Source organism: Marmota marmota, unplaced genomic scaffold (genome assembly GCF_001458135.2).
Source record: "Marmota marmota marmota unplaced genomic scaffold, marMar, whole genome shotgun sequence".
In the NCBI taxonomy this organism is placed as follows: Eukaryota; Metazoa; Chordata; class Mammalia; order Rodentia; family Sciuridae; genus Marmota; species Marmota marmota.
Genome location: NW_026000019.1, coordinates 2,570,740 through 2,589,071, shown reverse-complemented (window position 1 = coordinate 2,589,071; position 18,332 = coordinate 2,570,740).

Sequence of the window (18,332 nt, the reverse complement as noted above, 5' to 3'; positions counted from 1 at the left end):
TACCATATCTGGTGGCATATAGAAAACTTAATTTCAGACGAAGGATGTTATACTTAGAGGGAAAAGAGTGAGGGTATGAGGTTAAACTAACTTAGCACCTTTGGAGAACTCTAACCAATAGACTGGTAATTTATGGAAGAATGTATAGACTCAACCTCCTATCTGTATTTAGATAGTTACCCTATATATAGATAGCAAAAGTTAGGAGATTGAAAGTGGGATAAAGAGAATACAAATGAAAAAAAGAAAAAAAATAACAAGGAAGAAAATAGAAATAAGAGAAGGAAAAGGAAAGTAAGATAGAAATAAAGAAAAAAAATGGGGGGAAGGTGGGGTATATGCAATTCCTCTATATTATATTACTTGGTAATTCGGTTGTTCATGCACAGTTCTTGGTTTCACATATGTTGAAGTTGTGGAAGAGAGAAGAAAAGAGAGAAAGAAAGAGAAAAAAAAAATGTGTCTCAGAACACTGTTTTCCTTGCTTCCAGTAGGTGGCTTTGTCTGTTCCTAGCTTGAGCCTCTGTATTCAGGGTGGTGGGTATTGCCAATGTGAAAGGAAATGAGCTTCCACCTGTATCTTCCCTACTCTAGTCTCTGAGGTAGAAACCAGGTGCCTGTACAGTTGTTGTTTTGCGTTGATAGCTACAACCCCCAAAAGCTTGTGGGAAATATTTTGAGTTATCGCAGATAAGGGTGGGGGAGTTGGAAATCGGGTACCTGGATCAGCCGCAGAACCGTGCTGGTAGCCACACCCCCTTTGATGGGTTTTAAGGGTTGATGGGCTTCCTCCTGACTAGCACACGGGGCGGGGCTGGACTTCCTCCTCTGGTCTGGCTTGGCGCGCGCCGGGCGTCTTCCTCCTCCTGTCTCTTATTTTTTTTTTTTAGTTAAATTTTTCTGAGTTCTTTATGTATTCCGAAGATGAATGCTCTGAGGTGCAGGTGGCTAAGATTTTGTCCCATTCTGTAGGCTATCTCTTCATATTCTTGATTGTTTCCTTTGCTGTGAAGAAGCTGTTTAATTGGATTCCATCCCATTTTTTGATTCTTGATTTTACTTCATGTGCTTTAGGAGTCTGGTTGAGGAATTCAGTTCCTAAGTTGACATGATAGAGATTTGGGCCTACATTTTCTTCCTAGTAGGTGCAAGGTCTCTGGTCTAATGCCCCAGTCCTTGACCCACTTTGAGTTGAGTTTTGTGCAGGGATGAGAGATAGGAGTCTAATTTCATTTTATTAGATAGGGAGTTACAGTTTTCCCAACACTATTTGTTGAAGAGGCTCTTTTCTCCAATGTATGTTTATGGTGCCTTTGTGTAGTATGAGTATTTATGCAGGTTTGTCTCTGTATCTTCTATCCTGTTCCATTGGTCTGCATATCTGTTTTGTTGGCAATGCCATGCCGTTTTTGTGTCTAGTATAGTTTAAGGTCTGGTATTGTGATGTTTCCTGCTTCACTTTTCTTGCTAAGAATTGCTTTGGCTATTCTGGGTCTTTGATTTTTCCAAATGAATTTCATGACTGCTTTTTTCTATTTCTATGAAGAATGTCATTGGGATTTTAGTAGGAATTGCATTAAATCTGTATAGAGCTTTTGGTAGTGTGGCCATTTTGACAATGTTAATTCTACCTATCTAAGAGCATGGGAGACCTTTTCATCTTTTAAGGTGTTCTTCAGTTTCTTTCTTCAGTGTTCTGTAGTTTTCATTGTAGAGGTATTTCACCTCTTGTTAAGTTGATTCACAAATATTTTATTTTCTTTGAGGCTGTTGTGAGTGGGTTAGTTTTCCTAATTTCTCTTTCAGTTGATTTATCTCCAATGCATAGAAATGCAGTTGATATATGGGTGTTAATTTTATATCCTGTTACTTTGCTGAATTTATTTATTAGTTCTACAAGTTTACTGGTGGAATTTGGGGGTCTTCTAAATACAGTCATGTGATCAATAATTAGGGATAGATTGAGTTCTTCTCTTCCTATTTGTGTCCCTTTAATTTATTTATTCTAATTGCTCTGGCTAGAGTTTCCAGGAATATATTGAATAGAAGTGGTGAAAGAGGGCATCCCTGTCTTGTTACAGTTTTTAGAGTGAATGCTTTTCATTTTTCTCCATTTTAATGATGGCCTTGGGTTTAGCATATATAGCTTTTATGATGTTGAGGTAAGTTCCTACTACCCTAGTTTTTCTAGTGTTTTGAACATGAATGGATGCGGTATTTATCAAATGCTTTTTCTACATCTGTTGAGATAATCATGTGATTCTTGTCTTTAAGACTATTGATGTGATGAATTACATTTATTGATTTCTGTACATTGAACCAAACTTGCATCCCTGGGATGAAACTGACTTGATCATGGTGCACTTTTTTAAAAAGTTTTTGCATATAATTTTCCAGCATTTTATTAAGAATTATTGTATCTATGTTCATCAGGGATATTGGTCTGACATTTACTTTCCTTGATGTCTTTGTCTGGTTTTTGTATCAGGGTGAAGCTAGCTTCATAGAATGAATTTGGAGGGTTTCCCTCCTTTTCTATTTCATGGAATAATTTGAGGAGGATTGGTGTAAGTTCTTTGAAGGTCTGGTAGAACTCGCTGAGAACCATTTAGTCCTAGGCTTTTCTTTCTTGATAGGCTTTCGTGGCATCTTTAATTTCATTGCTTGAAATTGATCTGTTTAAATTTTCTCTATCCTCCTGATTCAGTTTGGGTATGTCATATGTCTCTAGAAATTTGTCAATGTCTTCAAGATTTTCTATTTTATTAGAGCTAAATTTTCAAGATAGGTTGTGATTATCATCTATATTTCATTAGTGTCCAATGTGATATTTATTTTTCATCACAAATTTTAGTACTTTGAGTTTGCTCTCTTTGTTAGCTTTGCTAAGGGCTTATCAATTTTGTTTTTCAAAGAATCAACTTTTTGTCAGTTTTTTTGAATTGTTACTTTTGTTTCAATTTCACTGATTTTTTTAGCTCTGCTTTTAATTATTTCCTGTCTTCTACTGATTTTGGTCTTGATTTGTTCTCAGTTTTCTAGGGCTTTGCGATGAAATGGTAGGTTATATATTTGTTGACTTTCTACTCTTTTAATAAATAAATGAGCCCTTCTTAGCATTGCCTTCATGGTGTCCCAGAGATTTTGATATGTGGTATTGCTATTCTCATTTATTTACCTCTAAGTATTTTTTATATCACCCCTGATTTCTTCTGCTATTTGCCATTCAATAGTGTATTATTTAGTCACAGGCATGAGAGTAGATTCTACTTTTTATCATTGATTTCTAATTTCATTCCATTATGATCTGATAGGATGCAGAGTAGTATCTCTATTTTTTTTGTGTGTGTATTTGCTAAGAGTTGCTTTATGGCATAAAATATGGCTTATTTTAGAGAAGGATCCATGTGCTGATGAGAAGAAAGTGTGTTCAGTCTTTGAATTAGATATTCTATATATGTCTGTTAAGTTTAAATTATTAATTGTATTTTTTTATTTATAAAGCTTCTTTATTTAGTTTTTGTTTGGAGGATCTATCCAGTGGTGAGAGAGGTGTGTTAAAGTCACCCAGTATTATTGTGTTGTGATTTATTTGCTTCTCAAACTTAGAAGAGTTTGTTTGATGTACATAGGTGCTCCATTGTTTGGGGCATAAATATTTATAATTATTGATGTATGAGTACTCTAAGCAATATGAAATTTCTTTCTTTGTCCCTTCTGATTAACTTCAGCTTAAAGTACACTTATCTGATATGGAGATAGAAACACCTCCTTATTAGATTCATGTGAATGATTTTTACCTTTTACCTTCAGTCTGTGAATATCTTTACCTATGAGGTGAGTCTCTTGAGACAGCATATTGTTAGGTTCTGTTTTTTAATCCAGTCTGCCAGTCTGTGTCTCTTGATGAGTTTAGGCCATTTACATTCAATATTCTTGAGAGCTGATTTTTATTTACTGTCACTTAAATTTATTTGTTTTTTAATATTAATTAATTTCTCCATTAATTCACTGTTGTTTTAGTGTAGTTCCTCCCTTTGCTGGTTTTCATTTTTTTTCATTTCTTCATGAAATATCTTAGTGTGTTTTGTAGTGTAGGCTTTTTAGTTGTGCATTCTTTAAATTTCCATTATGGAAGATTTTTATTTTACCATTAATTCTGAAGCTTCATTTTGCTTGGTATAGTATTCTTGGATGGCATTCATTTTCTCTCAGCTTGGTATATATATTTCAATACCTCATAGCTTTGAGGGCCTGGGTTGAGAGATCAGTTGAGATTGAATTTGGTTACCTTCTAAATGTTATCTATTGTTCTTCTCTGGCAGCCTTTAAAATTTTACCCTTATTTTGTATATTAGGCATTTTCATAATAATGTGCCTTGGTGTGGGTCCATTGTAATTTTGTATATTTGGGGTTACATAAGCCTCCTGTATTTGATATTCCACTTCATTCTTTAGGTTTGGCAAATTTTCTGATGTTATTTTATTGAAAAAATTGTTCATTTCTTTGGTTTGTGTCTTCATGCCTTCATCTATCCCAGTAAATCTTAAATTTGGCCTTTTCAGGTTATCCCATAATTCTTGCAAGTTCTGTTCATGGTCTTTTAACATCTTCTCTCTGCATTCAACTTTGTTTTCAAGATTATATATATTTATCTCCATTTTCTGAAACTGCCTTCCAAGTGATCTAGTCCATTGGTGATACTTTCCACTGAATTTTTAATTTGGCTTATTGAGTCCTTCATTTTGAGGATTTCTGCTTGGTTTTGTTTTGTTTTCAGAATCTCTCTCTTCACTGAAGTAATCTTTCACTTTCTGTATTTTCTATCTGATTTCACTGCTTATACTATCCTTTTCTTTGCATATCATTTTAAGTATGTACACCCTAAACTCCTTCTCTGATGTTTCTTCCACTGTGGTGTGGATGGATTCTGTTATTGGAGGCTCTTGGTTTGTTTGGGTGACTTGTTTCCTTGATTTTTTTCATGTTGTTTATATGTCTACCCATCTAAGAGTATGGATACGAGATAATAGAATTTCTACCCTGTTGACATATAGTGTCTCTGAAGGTTTCTAGTACCTCACTGTTTAGGGCAAGACAAATAACAACAATAATCTATGCAAATAATATACAGCATTAAACCAAATAGATCCTACTGTGATATCTACAGTGTTAATTACCACAGTAAACAGAAATTTTATATTCAGTTATGATCTACAATAAAAACAGCAAGTTTGTAAAAAGGGTTTATAATTTCAAGTGGTGGACAGGGAGAGAACAGAGTGATATAGGATGTGATGATTATGAGGGAAGAGAAGAGAAGATGGCAGTAAACAGAGGAAGAGTAAAAGAGCAATAGATTGGCTATTAGCAGAAGAAAGGAGAAAGAGAATCCAGGTAAACAGGTGAGAAAAAAAATAAAAATCAAGTAAAAATTAAAAAAATATATACTGGGGCTGGGGTTGTGGCTCAGTGGTAGAGCGCTTGCCTAGCATGTGTGAGGCACTGGGTTCGATTCTTAGTACCACATAAAAATAAAATAAAGGTATTGTGTCCACCTACAACGAAAGCAAAATATTTAAAATACACACACACACACACACACACACACATAAATCAAAAATCCTAGTCCTAAAAAACTGATTGATGAAAAATAACTGGCTTCAAAACTGGTAGAAATGAGGAAAAAAACCCCAACAAATATGAATATGTATAAATGTCCATGTACCATTAAGGTCACAGTGAAATAGTGGAAAGGAAAAAAAAAGAAAAATATTCTTGATGAAAAGTTAAAGAATTCTTTCTGTTGGATTTCAAAAGATTCTCAGGTCTCAGCAGTTTTAGCATGATGCTTTACCTTCTGTATAGCTGGAGTGAGAGGGGTATCCAGTAGGCGCAATTCCTGGAGTCAGGGTTTAGGCTTATGGTCTCGGGCTCTTCACTGAATGCCAGTTGGCCTGGAGATTTTAAATTAGTGCACCTCCACTCCCAGTACTTACTGGTCCACACTTGAAGATTGTGCCTCAGGGATCTCCCCGTGGTTCCACTTTTATGGTAGAGGATCGAAGTCTTAGTCCCCTACATCACCTGAGGCCCCCATATTTCCTGGTGTTGGGTTCAGTCTCCAAACTCAATCTCTCTCAACCTGGCCCTTTCAAATTCTTGGCCAGACTTGTCTCTCAGTCAGTCCTGCAAAAGTAGTTGGATTGGAGGGGGACGGGTAAAGCTGGGTGGGTTTCTACAACCAGATGTGTGTCCTCTATAAATATCTGTCCACATTAGATTTTCTCCTGGTCACTTAAGTACACCCCATGTCAAGCAGTGTGTATTACTGGGCCTGTATCTTGAGCCAAACATGGGTTTGCCAGGAATCGGCTCCCTCAGCTGCCAGCTCCCATGCCGTGGCTGTAAAATGTCCTCCACATGTCACCTGAAGAGATGACAGCTTCTTTCCTGTACAAGGACATTGTGCATTGCACCTTTCAGTTTAGTTGGGCAAAGCCCTTGGTCTCTAAATGCTTCATACCCAGACAGGCCTCAGGCCTCCTAAAAATGCAGGTTCCTTTAATTCCCTCATCCCTCCACTTTGCTAGCAGAGGGATGGCTCGGCTGGTGATTTTGACCCAGACTCAGCAGTGGCTGTTCTACTGGGGTTTTCTTCCTTTATTATATGAGACTCATGAGTCCCGGTTTGCTTTGAATGTTCAATTTTAAATTCCAGTGAAGTCCCCCCACTTTTTTTTTGTTCACCCACATTGCTGAGAAGCTGTCTGCTTTCTTTGTTTTATGCCATGAACAGTCAGGAAAATGACAGAGTGACCTCCTCTATTCTGCTATCTTGGGGGAAAAAAAAACATATAATGAAATATTTAAAAAATGAGATTTATAAGGAAGTGAACAAACTTAATAATGAAAAAGTTTGGAACTACTACCAGAACTTTTCCATTAATATCTTGGAAATCACTGATTTTTCTTAACTCAAACACTTCTATAAATAACTAATTAATTTACTTAAAATCAGATATAAAATTGTCCAGATTTCCTGGTTATCTGCATTTTGTAAACCAGTGAAGGAAGTCTGTCTCTTCCAGACTTTGGGAAGCTGTCCCTCTCATTTCTACCTGTGTCTAGTGGTATGAACTTACGCTGAAGCTGCTAGTGGGGAGGATCCGTATCCTTAGGGAGATGCTCTTTAGACAGTGTGAATAATTGGGGTTTTATTTACTGCTGAGGAATAAACACATGCTGGCATTTTTATTACTATTCCGGGACTTGTGTGCATCATTTTCCATGATTGCTCTTTCCCAGCCGGGTTGCTAGTTGGGCAGTCTGGCAGAGAGAGAAAATGTTATCTCATTGCAAATTCTCTTTTTAATTATCAGGGATTTGGAATTCCAGTTCAGGAGATTAAACTTGGGCAAATAAATAAAAACTACAACACAAATAAAACTCCAAAGTCAATTCCTAGTATTTTTAAGAGTTTTCAAAATCCAAACCAAGGTCATTTTTACAATGCAGAAATAATAATCTTTTATTATGCCATGGAGAAAATCTATGGGCTTGATTTCATTCTTTTTTTCTAAGGTTATTATGATGAAAATGTTAATCTGTTTTCTGCATTCTAATTATCATTAGAATCAGAGAAATATGGGGACACGAATGCCCAGTAGCACTTTTACCCATGGGTGTTCAAATTCTTCAGATCTTGCTAATTATCAGAGAGAGAGAGGAAAAAAAGAAAGAAAGAAAGAAAAATGGGCACTGCATTTGTTGAAAAGATCATGAACTTCCTCTTTAAAAATACAGAACTTCCTTAACCCTTTGAGTTTTAAAATGAGTTTTGTCATACAGGATAAACAGAAAATTGAAGTGGAAATTTTCTAATTAATAGAAGTTAAACTTTGCTTACAATAGCTTTATGTCAAATTTCATGCAGTTGAAAAACAGAAATAACACTTGTTAGATGACCTTTTTAAAGACTAATAAGGTTTTACCCCACTTTTGTTCTGTAGATAATTTCTCTTTCCCTTTATTTACAAAAGACAAAATAAGCTTAACAGAATTTTCAGGATCTTCTTTGCATCTAAGACTTAGCATTTCCCTACATACATATCAGCAGTAATTGAGTAATTAAATTTTTTGATAAGTGGAAATGTTAAAAATTGGAAAAGATTAACTTGTAGATTCAGCATTTGTGGGTCAACTTATATTCCGTTGCTGGATTTTATGAGTTTGATTACATCATACAACTTCTCAGAACCTCAGTTTCCTCATATCTAAAATGAATTCTTTTCAGAGGTACCTTGGATTTTTTGTGTTGTTTTTTTCCCTATAGTTAGTCATTGTGCACTGGAAGATTAGGCTAAGTTGATGATACCTTGCTTGTTGTATTTGTGAGAAATGATTAAGAGTATGCCACTAAAACCAGAGTGAATTTGAATCCTGGCTCTATTATTTGGGGGCAAGTTAACTTAATTTTACTGTTCTTCAGTTCCCTTACCTAAAAAAATCAGGATAATAATTGGACTTGCCTGACTGGATTCTTAGAAAATTAAATGTATCAGTATATGTAAAGATTTAGAAAAATGCTTGATATACAGTTGTTCTCAGTGAGAATTACTGTTTGCTATTACATGTGTACCAGTCAGGTTTCAATACAGGATATGAGAATCACAGTAGGTATTTCACACAGAAATGTTTAATATAGAAGATTAGGTGCTCACAAAATTGGGAAGGGTTTGGAGGATTGAAGTTTGGGACTGGAACACTGGCTCTGAGCATTCTGCCTTAGCTGTAGTCAGGAAGTTAAAGCCAGACTGGCAGCAGTGACAACCCCTCTTTTCGTACAAGTTGAGTTTGGAATGTCTCTGTGACCTTGATTTCAGCAGCAACAGGAATATGATCCTGATTAACTTAGCCATTCTAGCCTGCATGGGAGTGTAACACATTGGTGAAATTTAACTTGCATCCGGACCCTGGCCATGAAAGTATCTGGGAAATGTAGCACTTTTCAGCCCCTGCAGTCTGGGATACATACAGAAGGTAGGACTTACTGATGAGCGCCAATCACCTGCATCTAGGTAACAACGTCAGCCTTTGTCCAATGTCCCCCAACTTAGAATTGAGAAAGGATGTGTCATCAATCCTGACAACTCTATTAGTTATGTTGTTGTTACCACTAATTTCAAGAAGAAAAACGCCTTGGAACAGTTGAGTGAGTTGCCCAATTTGAGATGATGGAGCCAAGGGGTGGTCTAACTCCACATTCTGGGCTTGTCTACTAGGCTGTGTGTTTCAGAGTTGTGTTCTTTGCATCCTTCAAGGACTTAACAAGCCCCATTTAGTGCAGCTTCATTCATTGTACTAGATGGCTTCAAACCAATGTTTTTAATCAGAACACTGAAGTTGAGTGTTTAATTAGGTGGACTGTCCATAAACCACACTGTGGAATGGAAAGTTGATCCTGGGGATAGCAGAGAGGGGAAATAATATGGTAAAGGACATAATAATCATATGTAATTTCTGTTGTTAAATTCTTTTGACCTTTCCCAGAATGGGTAGAGGCTAATTATTGAAAAATTATTGAAAATTGGACTGTTGATAGTGGATCAGTATGGGGAACTTATCCCAACTACATTTTCCCAAAACAGGCTTCTAGAATTTTTCACAGTTTTAACAATTCCTTCTAGGATTCCACAAAATAGTACAATTTGGTAACATTCTACTTGTAAAATTGAACATGGGCTCTTAGAAGCATTTTGAGATTCTTATTCATTTCTTCATTTGTCGAGCACAGACAATGGGTTGGGTACTGTTCTGTGAACTGCTAATAGAGTGAAGAAAAAAGCTGAAGATTCTACTGACAGTTTCGGTTTATGAGAACAGGCAATAAATAAGTCATCAAAAGAACGAACAGCTTACATCAAGGGTTTGAAAACTACCAAGAAGAAACCACAGTTGAAAGTTGGGATAGAAAGTAAGGATTAATTTTAGATAGGCTAGTGCTAGAGGGGTTCAGTGGGAGGAGCTATTTGAGCAGAGTTGAGAATGTTGCCAGAGCAGGTTGTGTGAGATCCAGGGAAGAACACAATGGGAAGAAATGGCTAATGCAGAAGCCAGATGCGGAATAAGCTTGCTGCATCTGAAAATAAGAAAGCAGCGGACAGTGTAGTGGGTAAGGTAGGAAGTGGTAGGGGCTGAAGTTGGTGACTTGGCTTCAGACCATGTAGAATGTTATGAACAAAGTGGTGCACTTGGATTTGATTTTACTTCCATGAAAAGCTATATTAAATTGTTACTCGCAGGGAAATGATAGCCCAATTTTTGCTTTATATTACATGGAGAATGGAGTCTCAGAAGGTGAGATTGGAAACAGAACTTACCAGAAGTGAGAGTTGATGACATCTTGAATTAAAATTCTAGCAGTGGAGCTCATGTGAAGTGGTCATATTTCTGGGGATGTATTTTTGGTGAATGTTATAATGTCTTATTGGATAGGTCTGAGGTATGAGAAATATAGAGGAATCGAGGATGATTTCAAGGTTTTAACCAAGGCAACAGGGTGGACGATGCCATTTACCGATCTGGGGAAGACCAGGCAAAGAGTGATTGCAGGGTAGAAAATTAACTGTTTGGGATACATGAAATTTAAGACATAGAATATACAAATGGAGATGTGAAATAGTGAAATATTTCAATCTCCAGCTTAGGAGAGAGATTGGTACTGAATATTTGGATCTGGGGATCATCAAAATATGGATGCTGTTTAAACCAAGAGATGTACTCAGATTGCCTAAGGAGACCAGAATGACAAGTGACAGGATTAAGAGGAGAGTAGGTAATTGGAAACATGTGGCAGAGAATTTGGTCAAGGAGACAAGGGAATAAACCAATGGGCTAGGAAATGAAGGAGAAAGTGCAGTGACATCGATGAATGTGGGGATAATAGAACAAGCCAGCCATGTCAAATGCTGCGAGGATATTTAATAAGAGGAGAGCACATCATGGACCATTCCGTTGGCGAAAGGAAGATCATTAGTTCACTTTGAAATAATGGTTTTCAAGAAGCAATAAAACCAAAACTCGATTGGGGTAAGTTACAGAAAAAGAGGAAAATGAGTATTTCTTTTTGTGACATGGCCTCAAGATGCCCAGAGAAGAACAAACAGGAGTTCCTTAAAAGGGTCCAAAAATTGATGGATTGTGCTTACCAGATTTCATTTCGTGGTTTGAGTCTATTTCTGCATAAGCCTCCTGCATCTGAGGAGTTTGTCAATTAGAATTTCTACCAGTATGATTGTGTTCATTCTCAGAAGAAGTGAAACAGTCTCATACTACTATCTTATGGTATCCCTAAGCTGATCTGATTGATAGAAAGCCATATAATTTTTAGCGTAATTGAACATTGTATCTAGGGCAAGCTCAGAAGAGATTAAGTAGGCAGTAAATGCCCTGGTTTCTAGATGGATGGCTGATGGAAACTTTGAATAATTTACAAAAACGTAGTCCTTTCCTCAAATATCAAGTAGTTCATTAAATTATGTTGGCATTCCTGGACACTAATGCACGTAATGAGAGAATGTGCTCCATTATACATGACATCTGGACTGGGAACAAAAACAGAATGTCAGCAGATAGTAAAGGTTATGATAATGGTTACAGCTGATCTGGCTAACAATGCTGCATGTTCTTTTGACTGCCCCTGGGTGAATGAGACAATCTTTTAAAAGCAAATAAACACATTAACACGAAACAGCCAATGTTTTGAGACAGTGCCAAACTGGAAATAGCATGTGTGGACTCCTCTCAGGTGTTGGATTTGGAGAAGGTACGCTTTGCTGCTATGTGGAGCTTTCTTTCCTCTTCCCTATGGAGAGAAGTTGGAAATGTTGTTTAAGGGTTAGTAGCTTATGCCAAGATGTGGTTGTTGATGTCCTAGTTGTTTCCTGACTCCCCCTCTGTGAGCATATGTTCAGTTTGGCTCCTCTGCATTGTCTGGAGGAGGCTTCCAGAGTGGTTCTGGGCAGAACTTGTCACTTGCTGAAGAGCATCTGATCCCTCTTCATTTCCCTATAGCCTGTCTTACTGCACCAATCACCAGGAGGAAGCTGGTGATTTGAGTTTTGGACCTTCTCCATGAAATGAAGAACTGTGGTTATTGCATGTATGAGATTATGCTTGTGGGTTATTGAGAAGGCATCTTGACTTGTTCTCATATTTGTGCAATGGAGAGAGGCCTTAAATATTTTAAAGTCAAAGAATCATCAACATAACTGTCACAGGTAATATACATGTAAGTAGTTTGTCAATTATAAGGCACAGTCTGAAAGAAGTATTGTTATTGTGACACATACTAGTGTTTCTTAGTGGATAAGAAAGTTTCCTGTAGAACAGGGGTTGAAAATTCAGTTGTTTTAAGTTTAGGAAGATGATGCAAATGTCTGGCTCAGGAGATAACACTTAGGAGTAGGGCATATACTCAATTATTGCAGGGAACAACACCAGTAACAAGTAGAAAAAAAAACCACACACACACAAAATGAAATACCTTTGAGGGACCAATGGAACCTACTGTCATCTAGTGAAATGATGTCACAGAATAATAGAATTTTCCAGATGGAATGGGGCTTTGAGATTATTTGGGTAATCTTCCATTTCATGAGTAAAGAAATGGAAGTACCCATAGGTACTAACAGCTGGAGTTATGACAACAGCACAAATGTGTAGTATGTTGTAGGTTAAGCTGTTTTAGTTGTGTAGGTTGATGGAACCCAAGTCTGGGACCTAAGTGAGTGCCACTTAAACTGTGTGAAAGTAGCAAGGTGCCATAGTATTTTTTTTTTAATTCTCATAATTATGAGCTGTATTTGCAAAACTCATTTTAAAGTCCCGATCATAAAAGTTTTTGAACCAAACATATTTGTGTTTTAAATCATGTCACAGGAGAATATATTTATGGCAATTACAACCTGTAAAATCAGTAGTATATGCCTGGAACAGGGAAAATTTGTACATGTAGTGAAGATGGCAATTTGTAAATGAAAATTCAATGTCAAAGAGTTTTAAAAAAATGAAATACTTGCATGCATTCAATGTAGACCTCCTACATTGCATGAAAAATATGACAATTAAAAACAGATGTTGTTTTTTAAAAATGAAAATTATACACTTTTGGTTGAAATGTAAATTGTAAAACTGCTTTGAAGTTTTACATTTCCTGCAAAAGTAAAACAAGTATATACTCTGAGACGCCCAGCTCTATAGATTGGTGAGACTCACACATGTGCATCAGGAGACACATTAGTGATCATAGCAACATTATCCTTAGGAGCCAAAAAACTAGAAACAAGTAAAATTTTCATCTACATTTACAATGGAAAATTGTGCTACATGCATATGGTGGAATAATACATAGTGTGAAAACAGATGGATTGTAGCTACATATTATTAGAAAATACAAAGTGAAAAAGGTTACACAAAAATATGTACAGAATTTCATTTATTGTAAAATTAAAGAAAAACCTGAAAACAGCTAAAAAATATGTTCTGGATAGAATTCATGTGAGTTTATACTCTGAGGAAAACAAGGAAAAGTAGAGCAATAATGAACATAAAAATAAGGATAATGGTTGCTTCTGGGAAGAGAAATGTGATTGGGTAAAACAGGGGGCTGGGCTTCAAAGATATTGAGATAGTTTATCAGTGTTCTTACTCTTCAAAAATATATAGTGTGTGTATATATATTCATCTTTGACATAATTTGAGGTATCAAACTAACTAAAAATTGGTAAAGAATATTTGAGCAATCATTATTGTCTGATTTTTCCCTCACCCATTTTTTTTTCTTGAATAATAGCTGAGTGTTCAGCTGTGGTTTCAGAATTTTACACATACCCCCATGAACATATTGTCACTCTTTGGTATTTGTGTGGGATTGGTTTCAGTATCTCCTGTTATACTAAAACCATAGATGCTTAAGTCCTTTATATATAAAGTCGTAAAATTGGCATGTAATTTTTGTATATCCTCATATATGCTACACATGTATATCCTCATATATGCTACACATCAGCTACAGATTACTTGGAATGCCTAATACAATGTAAATGGTATTGAAGTAGTTGTCCTACCATATTGTTCAGGAAATAATGTAAGAAAAATGTCTGTACATGTAAAGTACAGACACAATTTTTTTTTCTGAATGTTTGATCTCCTCTTGCTTGAACATCTGGATGCAGAACACATAGATCCAAAGGACCAACTGCATGTATCTTTAATATTAAAGCTTTTTTTTAAATTATGGAAAAAAGCTTCACAGAATTTACCATCTTTACCATTTTCAAGGGTGCACTTTGGTAGTGTGAAGTATATACATGTTGTACAATCTCCAGAAGTTATCTTGTAAAACTAAAACTTTACTCATTAACAAACATTGCATTTCTCTTTCCTCCAGATCCTAGAAGCTACTAGTCTGCTTTTTTCCTGAGTTGAGCAAGTATGGATACCTCATAAGATGAATCATACAATATTTACATGTGCAGAATTTATATGAACACTTTTACCCTGGACCCAAAAGAGAAAACCCTAAATCTATTTGGTCATATTCAGCCCGTTCTATAAGACCTATATTTGGCTTCTAAGAGTGTATCAATTAAAGACAATGTTTGATTGAGACAGTTTAGCAATTCACCAGTGTTCTTACTCTTTAGAGATACATACTGTGTTGTGTATATATACTCATCTTTGACATAAATTTTATGTGTGAATGTAACAACTACAAACAGTAATTGGTAAAGAATGTTTGAGCAATTATTGTCTGATTTATTCCCCCCTATCGTTCTTGAATGTTAGTTGAGTGTTCAACTGCAGTTCAAGAATTTTATACACACCCACATATATACATGGTCACTCTTTGGAATTTGAGTGGGATCTATGCAGTTAAAAATGATGCTTCTGTCAGTTCCTTAGATGGGAGAGGTCTTACAGGAACCTGATGAATTAATCTGTCCATCATCCTGCATATTCTCTAGACTTACCTGTTTCTCCAAGTTCTCAATAACCTGTCCTCCCTTTATATTACCAGCAAAACAACAACAACAAATTCCTGCTGTTTTAACTCAATCACTTCTGCTCTCAGCTCTTTCGGGGCCAGCAATACTCAGCAGTTTCTTTGAAGTGACATAGATTTTTACTTCCTGTGTCATGAGGTCTCTTCACAGGACTGTTTGCATTTGATAGGATCACTCTCTGTTGAGAACTTGTATTTACCTTCTTGTGTACCTGCAGTGAGCATAGTCAGGTCAGGACTGGTTCTAGGTGCAGCTGTCACTGTATCCCTTTGGCCATGTTGGTGTGTGATTTCAGAGACCTTATTTGTCTCTCAAGGTACTGCCTCTGATCTGGTTTCTTTCTGAGCTCCTAACCCTTGCCCAATATTTTAGATATATCTGAAAGTTTACGATGGACATGGTTAAAATCTTGCCTCTAATCTTGGTTTTGTATAGTATGTTACTTCCTACTCTATGTAAAGTACTGTATGTAAAAACAGAACAGAAATATCTAGTTTCTCATGGGAAGAAGTATTACCTATCTCCATATACCACAATGTCTGAGTTTCACCTCCTACTCAGACAGGACAACCTAATACTTAGTGTTTTCTCATAAAGTGGTGATATGAGGCATTTACTGGAGCTATTTCCATTAAGGCAAAATATCTTAAATGAATATTCAGATAGCTCTGAGAAAGAAAATGGCATTTGTAAATATATGTATGCATACATACACACACCCCATACACACACACACACACACACACACACACACACACTATGTCAAATGATCAGTTAATTTTCCCTCCATGTACATGTGCATCTTCTATAATGGAACCAACATCAGGCACGTAGCATGTGGAGCATAGACCAGCGGTTTTGACAATTGCATGGAAGCGTAACTTTGCAGTAATGAAGGAAAAACTTTGGATAGGATACAAACTTAGGCCCACATGGAACCAAACATTAATTGGAAAATGAAATGCAGATTGTTTAGAGATTCAAAGACTGCTCTGTTCTGTGTTCTTCATCTTGTGTTTAATATTCTCCTGAATCTGTTTATAAACTTCAAGCCTCTCTTGGGCTTTTGTAAGGCCAAAAGCATGTGGAGAATTTTATGATAGTCTCCTGGGACATTTGTCTTTCAGAACAACATCAGAAGGAAAAGAAGCTGTCTCAGTGATCAGCTGCTTCTGTTTTTAGATCTACCTCTGTCTTGTTGTTACTCCATTCTTGTCTTCCACATATAATGCTATAAAGGTGGCAGATAGGCAAGATGCATTTCTGAAGTTTGTATGAAGAGGAAAAAAAAAAGGGCTAATCTTTACTCAGCCTAAGGGAATTGCTAAGCAATCAGAACTTGGCTAACAAGCACAAATAGACCATCTATTCTTGAAGATGATGAAAAACACCCAAAATAAACTCTGAAGGAGGAGGAGAGAAGAAATAAGGGATTCACACTTTCCTATACTCTTCGTATCCAAAATGTTGAGAGAAAAGTGAAGGATTACTTAAAATTAAGAAGTTAAAACATAAATTGTTTTGATGAGGGGGAGGCTGTGGATTAAGTAAAAATATGATAAAACACAGAAATGTCCCAGAAAGACAAATGAGAGAGTGCACTTTATTTAAATGTCCCAATCATCTGAGGCTTAAAACTGATGTGCTATTTCAAAAGTAATGAAGGATACAGCTTAGTATAGAATTCCCAAATATTGACAAGCCAAAAAGGAAAAAAAAATCCATCTACTGGTAATCACTGTTAAACTTGGTTGATGTTCTTCTTCTAAACTTATTTAGCAATTTAATACATTTGGGATATAATTTTATCAATATTTTGGGGGACCTGGTGTTATAATAATGGCAACTATTTATTTTAATCTTCTTTAAAAATTGCTTCTTCCCAGATTTCCAAATTCCAAAGAATTCCTTCTGACTGGTCATCTGCCATACTGAAAAAATGATACGGCTATAGGGGAAATGGAACGAGAGGAGACTGGACCATTTACATCAGTGATACAGGGAGGGGAAATGGAACTATTGAGGGCCAGAGTAGGAGGTAGAAGTTTGAAGCCAGAGAATGGTCTTAGAATGCAAGAAAAGTAGGAGAGGACTAAGTTTCACAACTGTGTCTAAGGATTTAAAATTTTATTCTCTTTGAAGTACTTTGAGGTATGTAAGTACATAACAGAATAAGTTTTCTATATACTGGTGGTTATTCTTGGACTTCAGTGTCATGGATATTTCTCCACATGGAGTCCCCCTCTGCTACATTTAGGTTATACTGAAGTATTTCCTATGATGGGTCCTAGTAAGGGTGATCTTTGGTAGCAAGTATCATAACTTGTGTAAAATTTGTCATTGAATTCTTAACACTTTGTCAATGATAATATTAAGGTGATTAATTTTTTTTCTCACTGTCTTCCTTGCCATGTACATATTTAAATGCAGTTAAGCAAAACTGGTTTTTGTAATAAAATGTTGGACAATTAATAGAGGCTAGGAGAGAATTGTTTTTGTATATTTGTTGTATCTTACATAGAATTCTATCACAAGTTATGCAGCCTAGTTTAGGTACTTAAGGGGTATGAAAGGAGTGAAGTTGGGAATACAGTTATTACGATTGTTATTTTTCTGATTTCTTAAGGCCTTTGGGTCCTATATTTCTTAGGCACCGAAAAATTATGCTTCTTGAGTGGTTCTGTGGGAAGGTCTGGGCTTCACTCCAGGCACCTGCAGGTCTGGCTCATGCAGAACAGAAATACAGGCAATTTATCTCTGATACTTTCCTGTTCAATGTCCCTAGTTCTTGCTGTGCCTCAACTGTCAAGGATTATCCCACCATTTGTAAGCTGTCCTTATGTCCCATTGGAGGTCAGTGAACATGACCTTTCCTATAGCAATAAATTTTTCGATAGGAGACCCATTAAAAGACTGAAAAGCCTTGACTAAGACACTTATTCTTGCATCCATTGGCTTGTTGGTTCATTCATTCCATTGCTGCATGACAGGTAGTAATAACAATGAGTTAGTATTCTCTGAGCACTTAGCATATCCTGGGAAATGTTCTAGGCATCTCATGTGTATTACAAACTCATTTCACTTTTTTGCAACAATTATGTAGCAAAGGAACTATTATCCTCATTTTCTAGATGAGCTAACAGAAAAGAACATCAGGTCCGGTAGCAAGTGACCCATCTCTGACTGGGCAGGCAGCCTGACTTCAGCGCTGCTCACTTCCTGCTGCTTATATCAGGGAATGTGAAAGTTGCTGAGGATACAAA